The sequence below is a fragment of the Liolophura sinensis genome, chromosome 9 (genome assembly GCF_032854445.1).
Source record: "Liolophura sinensis isolate JHLJ2023 chromosome 9, CUHK_Ljap_v2, whole genome shotgun sequence".
Lineage (NCBI taxonomy): Eukaryota > Metazoa > Mollusca > Polyplacophora > Chitonida > Chitonidae > Liolophura > Liolophura sinensis.
Genome location: NC_088303.1, coordinates 10,060,499 through 10,068,230, shown reverse-complemented (window position 1 = coordinate 10,068,230; position 7,732 = coordinate 10,060,499).

Genomic DNA, 7,732 nt, shown 5'->3' with positions numbered 1-7,732 from the left:
TTCACTAACACGACGACGGCCAGCATTATGTGGGGAGGAAACTGAACAAAGCCCGGGGAAACCCACAACTATCCGCAGGTTGCTGTTAGACCTTCCCACTTACGGCTGGACAGGATGCCAGCAGGAGCTGAACTTGAACTCACAGCGACCGCATTGGTGATAGGCTCCTGGTTCATTACGCCGTGCTGAAGTGTTAACCACCTCGATGACGGAGGGCACCATAAGTGTATATAGACAGTCAGAAAAGTGTCAACGACTGGACGGTTATTAAGTGCTTTGTGAAATTGCAATGTACCTGTGGAGATCTTAAAGGCAGGGAAAACGTAAAAATTACATAAACTTCAGATGAAACAGTGCAAAAAGTAAGTTGTAAATGTGGTCTTCAATATTTTTTTCAGTTTTTCTTCTGAAAGAGAAAAAGGCACTTGAAAATATTTTTGAATGGTGGATATATAAAACCACCTCTTGGTATTTATTGTGCAATAATGTTAAAAATGAGGATGTAATACATGTTTAATAAATATATTTTCTCTAGAATTTGGCCTTTCAGCTAACAAATGTGTTCAACCTGGATTTTGATCATAGTTATAGTTTTAATATATTCATAAAAATTATCATAATACATATTAAATCCATGTGTTTGGATAAATACAAAATACAAATATACATTCAATAAATTTAATAGACATCCGTATTTGGAGCACTATTGTGCAGTGATGATATACACAAGATAGTACCGGATCCCACATATCCGACATACAAAAATATTTTCAAATACTCTTTTATCCTGAAAGAAAAAATCTAAAACAATATTAAAGGCCATATTTGCAAATAAGGTTTCACACTCTTTTATCTGATTTTGGTATCATGTTTCCGTATTCTTCTTCTTTGACGTTAGGATCATGCCTTTCTTTGGTAAACAAGGGTGTGTACATAGCTTGTGGTTTTATATGTCAAACATACCATGTATGTACATCAAATGAGTTTTTTAACGTGTCACTCAGAAAATCTTCTGCGAAATATATCTTTTTCGTGGCCATGAGAAACGTGCACTAGCATGACCACTGCGATCGTAGATCATCATAAAACAGGCGATGACAGACACTTTAAACAGATGTGTCATTGTTGTGTTATAATATCAACAGGCCAAACACTGGCTAGACAATAAACAGGTCAGGCTGTGATTGAAACACGGCGCTAAGCAAACACCCATCTTCGTGAGGATACATATATAGCTCCAAATACCAGTCTAACATCCTTTAATCCTAGGATAATACATGGAGTGAAATGCCTTTGTGAAATAGTTCCCAGACTAGCGATGTCACATGTATAATTCATAAAGACTGACCTGTAGAATATAATGGTAAAACGGGTCAAGTGAGTTTCTATACAAGTAATAAGTATATTACACACGATCACCAAGGTAATTTTGTCTCCTTTTTAAAATACTTTCAAGCATATTTATTCTGATGTTTATATTCCTATATTTATATTGCTTTACCAAAAGCAATACAACCTATCGTACCTTACAACGACCTGTGAGTGAACTGAAATCCACACGGACAATAGGCTTTATCTCTGAACACATGATGCCTAAGTTAGCACAAACCATAGAATGTTGTCCTATTTACTGTGCATATTAAGCTATGATGTCTGTTTTCACATATGATACGTAGCACTTCCGAATCTGTCCCACGACTGGATTACGCTTGGGAACAGAACTCTAAAGATATAAATTACTGTTATGTAAGACTTGGAAGTGACTATAACTTGTTATGAGTTTTCAGGAAGTTTTGACACAAGGCTTTAGCAGGACCTTCTGATACATTGCTCACATCAGTCTAACTCTTAATTATTAATATTCCTTTTTACATTGATTATGTCTTACAATTATTTATATATATATATATGATAATTGTTTTAGGCCGTACTCGATAGAGTGCGCTGCAATCTCTATACATTCATTATGTTCTGTGCAATATCTTTGTACTGATTATGTCCTGCAATCTCCTTATATTCATTATGCCCTATAGTCTCCTTATATTGATTATGTGCTAAGCAATATCTTTACAATGCTTATGCCCTAAAACATCTTTACATTAATTATGTCCTAAAGTCTGCTTAGATTGATTATCTCCTACTGTCTGCTTTCACTGATGATGTCCTACAGTCTACTTACAATGATTATGTCCCACAGTCTGCTTACATTGACTCTGTCCTACATTCTGCTTACAATGGTTATGTCCTACAGTCTGCTTTCATTGACACGTTCTGCAGTCTGCTCACACTGAGTGTGTCCAACAGCCTGCTTACATTGATTATGTCCTATAGTCTGCTTACATTGATTATTTCCTACAGTCTGCTTACATTGACTGTGTCCTACAGTTTTTTTACATTGATTATGTCCTACAGTCTGCTTACATTGAATGTGTCCTACAGTTTTTTTACATTGATTATGCTCAGTCGGTTAGCGCGCTAGCGCAGCGTAATGACCCAGGAGCCTCTCACCAATGCGGTCGCTGTGAGTTCAAGTCCAGATCATGCTGCCTTCCTCTCCGGCCGTAAGTGGGAAGGTCTGTCAGCAGCCTGCGGATGGTCGTGGGTTTCCCCCGGGCTGTGCCCGGTTTCCACCCACCATAATGCTGGCCGCCGTCGTATAAGTGAAATATTCTTGAGTACGGCGTAAAACACCAATCAAATAAATAAATAAAATACATTGATTATGTCCTACAGTCTGTTTACATTGACTATGTCCTAATCTGCTTTCATGGACTGTGTCCTACAGTCTGCTTACATTGACTACTTCTGCTTACATTAACTATGTCCTATAGTCTGCTTGCATTAATTATGTCCTACAGCCGGGGGGGTGGGGGGCTCCGTGACTCAGTTGGTTAGCGCGATAACGCTAAGAAGTCAGGCCCAGGACTCTCTCATCAATGTGCTCGCTGTGAGGTCTGCCGGCAAACTGCGGATGGTCGTGGGTTTCTCCCGGGCTCTGCCCGGTTTTCTCCCACCGTAATGATGGCCGCCGTCGTATAAGTGAAATGTTCTTGAGTATGGCGCAAAACCCCAATCAAATAAAATCCTACAGTCTGCTTACAGTGATTTTGTCCTACAGTCTGCTTACATTGATTATTTCCTAAAGTCTGCTTGCATTGACTGTGTCATACAGTCTTTTCACATTGATTAGCCCTATAGTCTGCTCAGATTGGCTGACTTTCACAGACTTCCTGCAGTCTGCTTCCATTGACTATGTCCTTCAGTCTGCTTCCATGGACTGTGTCCTACAGTTTGCTTACATCGATTGTGTCCTATAGTCTGTTGACATTGACTGTGTCGTACGGTCTTGTTGATTGATTGTGTCCTACAGTCTGCTTACAGTGATTGTGTCCTACGGTCTGCTTTAATACATAACTGACATAACTTCTCAGAAAAACCCAGTCTGTAAATAGACCATGGATGTACTGCTGAAGCCGGCTGGTAACTTACACCTGTCGTGTGTTTGTGACAGAGGCTTGTGTGGGGTAGCTACTGCACAGTATCAAGACAAAAGGAGGATGTGACATGAAGTGTTACAGATTTGACTCACATATAATCCCACCGCAATGACCAGAAGAAAATATGCCCCGACCACACCAAAATCCGCTGCCTCAAGACTGGGCGCTACGTCAGTGGAGTTCTTGGTAGACATCTTCAATTAACGCCTGAAATATACATGTGAATGAATATTTACGCTCTGAAATGCGAGAATAAATCGAAGGATTTACTTGATTTATTTCTTTATTTGATTGGTGTTTTATGCCCTACTCAAGAATATTTCACTTATACGACGACTGTCAGAATTATGGTGGGTGGACACCGGGCATAGACTGGAGGAACCTCCGGTCATCCCCAGATTGCTGGAAGACCTTTCCGCGTGCGACCAAGGAGGAAGCCAGCTATTTATCTGATTGTTATTTGTTCAAATATATTATACTGATACCTCGTTCACACTGCCAAAATTTAAACCGGATTAAATTTGAGCTGCTTTAAATCAAAGCCAGTTGTAAAAATGCATTCGTTTTTAAGCCATTTCAGGGATTTGCCCGTTCACACGGTCACATTTAAGCCGGTTTAGTAATTACGTTGTCATCCTGACCTGCACGTAACAGGGGCATTTAATCCAGTTACCGTTCACAGATAATCCCGCTCAGGCATTGAAACTGGTTTAAAGCCACGTCGCTAGCCGGGGTAAATAAACCGGATTAAATGCTGCCACTTTGCGTTCATACGTGCGACGTCAAACTGGCTCAAAGCCACTTTCGCAAGTTAAGCCAGCTTTATTTTGCCCGTCTGAGCGTTGTATAACTCACTGTATGACGGCGATCGGATTAACTGGTGAAGAAAACCCGCAAGAACTCTGAAAAGACTGTCGCACTTAAATGGGTGTCTGATCAACAGGCTGATTTAAAGTCGCAATCTAAGCTTTGAGTAGATTGGGCGACACGGTGGGATATGGGTTTGCTGTAGGAGAGACACTTAGCGAAATACCCACGACGTACGCAGGACACGTACTTAAATCCATAAATAAAGCGTAGATCGCGTGCGGTACTGACACGACTGAATATGTAACATCTCAAGCTATGAAGTATATGATTGGATGCGCTCTAAACACGTTAGTCAGTGGCGCATAAGATATGAAATACGTACATGAGTGATTGGAGGGTGTGTTGTATGATCTGCTTACATTGGATGTGGCCTACAGTCTGCTGACATTCATTGTGTCCTACAGTCTGCTTACATTGACTATGCCCTACAACCTGTTCATATTGACTATGTCCTACAGTTTACTTTCATGGACTGTGTCCTACAGTCTGTTTACATTGACTGTGTCGTACTGTAAAACACATACGTCAATTATTGAATAAGAACTAAATCATGACCGTCAATGACTGAATGAAATCTGAACTCGTAGGTCATTGGTTGCATGAGAGGTGAAACGCTCCAGATAGTGATTGCGCGAGATCCGTAACACATACACCAGTGACTGGATGAGATCTCAACACGCAGGTCTTTGGTTGAAACAAACCAGTCAGTGACTGCATGAGATTTGTAACACGTTTATCGGTGATTGGGTGAGATTTTATTCAGTTAAACCCATACTGCTGTTTCGCTTCCAATACAACTTGCATGTTTATTTACATAAGTCGTTCTTCTGACGGCAGCTCATCGCTGTATGACCAGTGAGGTTACAAACTCAAATCTAGCTCTCGGCGATTCGGCTACCGCTTCCAGTCAGTTGGTAAGTTTGGTGCAGATGGATGAGGCGTATAAACACCACCGTCGTATCATTCCGTCAAACAACAACAAAATCAATAACTATATTCAAGTCTAAAGTTCTGTTCAAAAGTGTGCAAAAATACAAACTTATTTGTTTGGATATCCAGATAATGCCACATGACCTCTCCAGTCATGCGTGTAAAAGTCGACCAGCAAATATGGTAAGAGGAAATTGGGGAGAGCCGAAGGCGTTATATAAGTGAAATATTCTTGAGTATGGGGTAAAACACCAAACCAAATAAATAAATAAATCGATTGTTTGGAAGTTCAACAGTTTTTCATTTCTTCGATGGCAGTCAGTTTTATGGGTGAAGTAAATCTTTAACGTGTCACTGACAAACTTTCCCGGACGTTACATAGACTTGCTGGCCATATTGGTGAATGACAAAAACTCTTCTACGCATGTAACATTGGGAAAACAGCCCCAAACCTCACGAACATTTATAGTTGGGAAATTTAGAAAAAAAGCTCTGTCCATGGCCCAGATTGAACTCGTACCTTGTGCTCCAGGTCTTTTAAAGTCGCGTAACTCACCAGACCGACCCGTCCCGCAGATATCACTAATACCAGAACAAACTTTATGCTTTCAAGTCGCGAGATATCCTCAAAGATGTTAAGGTCCGTAAAAATAGAGAGATTAGTGGTTCTCCTGATGTTAGAATAGAAAGCCAACACGACAGATAAATACTTTCCTGATGTCGCAAGAATAGAAAGCAAATACGGTAGATTAATGATCTCCTGGTGTCGCAAGAATAGAAAGCCAACACGGCAAATTAATGGTCTGCTGATGTCACAAGAATAGAACTCTAAGATGGCAGATTAATGGTCTCCTGATGTCGTAAGAATGGAAAGCCAACACGGTATTTTTAATGGTTTCCTGATGTCGCCAGAATAGAAATCCAGCATGGCAGATTAATGGTCTCCTGATGTCGCCAGAATAGAAATCCAACATGGCAGATTAATGGTTTCCTGATGTCGTAAGAATAGAAAGCAAACACGGTAGATTAATGGTCTCCTGGTGTCGCAAGAATAGAAAGCCAACACGGCAAATTAATGGTCTGCTGATGTCACAAGAATAGAACTCTAAGATGGCAGATTAATGGTTTCCTGATGTCCCCAGAATAGAAATCCAACATGGCAGATTAATGGTCTCCTGATGTCGACACAATACAAATCCAACATGGCAGATAAATGGTCTCCTGATGACGTAAGAATAGAAAGCCAACACGGCAGAATAATGGTCTCCTGGTGTCGCACAAACAGAAAGCTAACACCGTAGATTAATGGTCTCCTGGTGTCAGATATTTGCCATTTTGTATTCGATCATATTTTTGTTTATGTTGAACAGAGCACAACAATTAAAAATTCATAACAATCCAGCAAATCTACACAACATAGATAAAACATTAGGTCATTGACATTGACCTAACAATTTGATAATGACATGGACAAAAACGTGCAAAACTTTCTTGAGTTCTTATATACGTGTATAAATCATCTTGAACAATATCCTCATGTTCGTCATAGTTTATACCACTGAAGATCTAACAACAGGTTGTTGACATAAACAATGAACATAGAAGCATTGATATGACACAACCACGGGTAGAAATTCCCAAAATGTATTTAGATCATGAAAGAGGAATATAAAAGACATGTTTCGTGTCCTTCGCTGGGTGGTTGAGTGGAAAAGTTAAAAAAAAAACGTTCTGCGTGGGCTTCTCCATGTCATTGTCTAACAGGTAAACAGCACTTAATGAGACAGGATTTAATCAGTATATATATGATACGTGTGATATATAGTGTATTCTGGGGATTATATTGAAGAGTTGGTTGTTATGCTTTGTAAATAGAGACAAGGATAGATCCGAGTATAGATCCGCACATTTCCTGCCAAACACGACGTATGTATACCATTAACATTTGTATAGGTGTTACATCACATGCTTGGAGCGGGGATCGAAAGGGTGATTTTCCCCTAGGGCACGTACCTGCCTGGTTTTTCCCGGGAGTACCTACCTGCCTGACGGCTACCTGTCTACCTGTGGAAGACAACCTTCGATAGGTGTAAGAAACGTTCCGCAAAGTAGAGCGAGCACTGAAGATCCACGCATAAATAGCTTGTCTTATACACACATACACGAGTGCAGGTAGGGCCTTCTATGGAGGACCATATGTGCACACATTTTCTCTTGTAATTTGGCCTGTACTATGACAAAACACACGATAGCAAGGTCTGACATTTTTAACTATTATTATTATCAAACCTCCACGAGTGACTGTGCACAAAGCAGGTGCAGAAAATTAAAAAGAAAACTCTGTCGTTTTATGCCTTAGAAAAACAATACAGGTGAAAATAAAATTCCCAAACAAACTCCGGGGTTTGCTCGGACCTCAGACGATTATGTGCAAT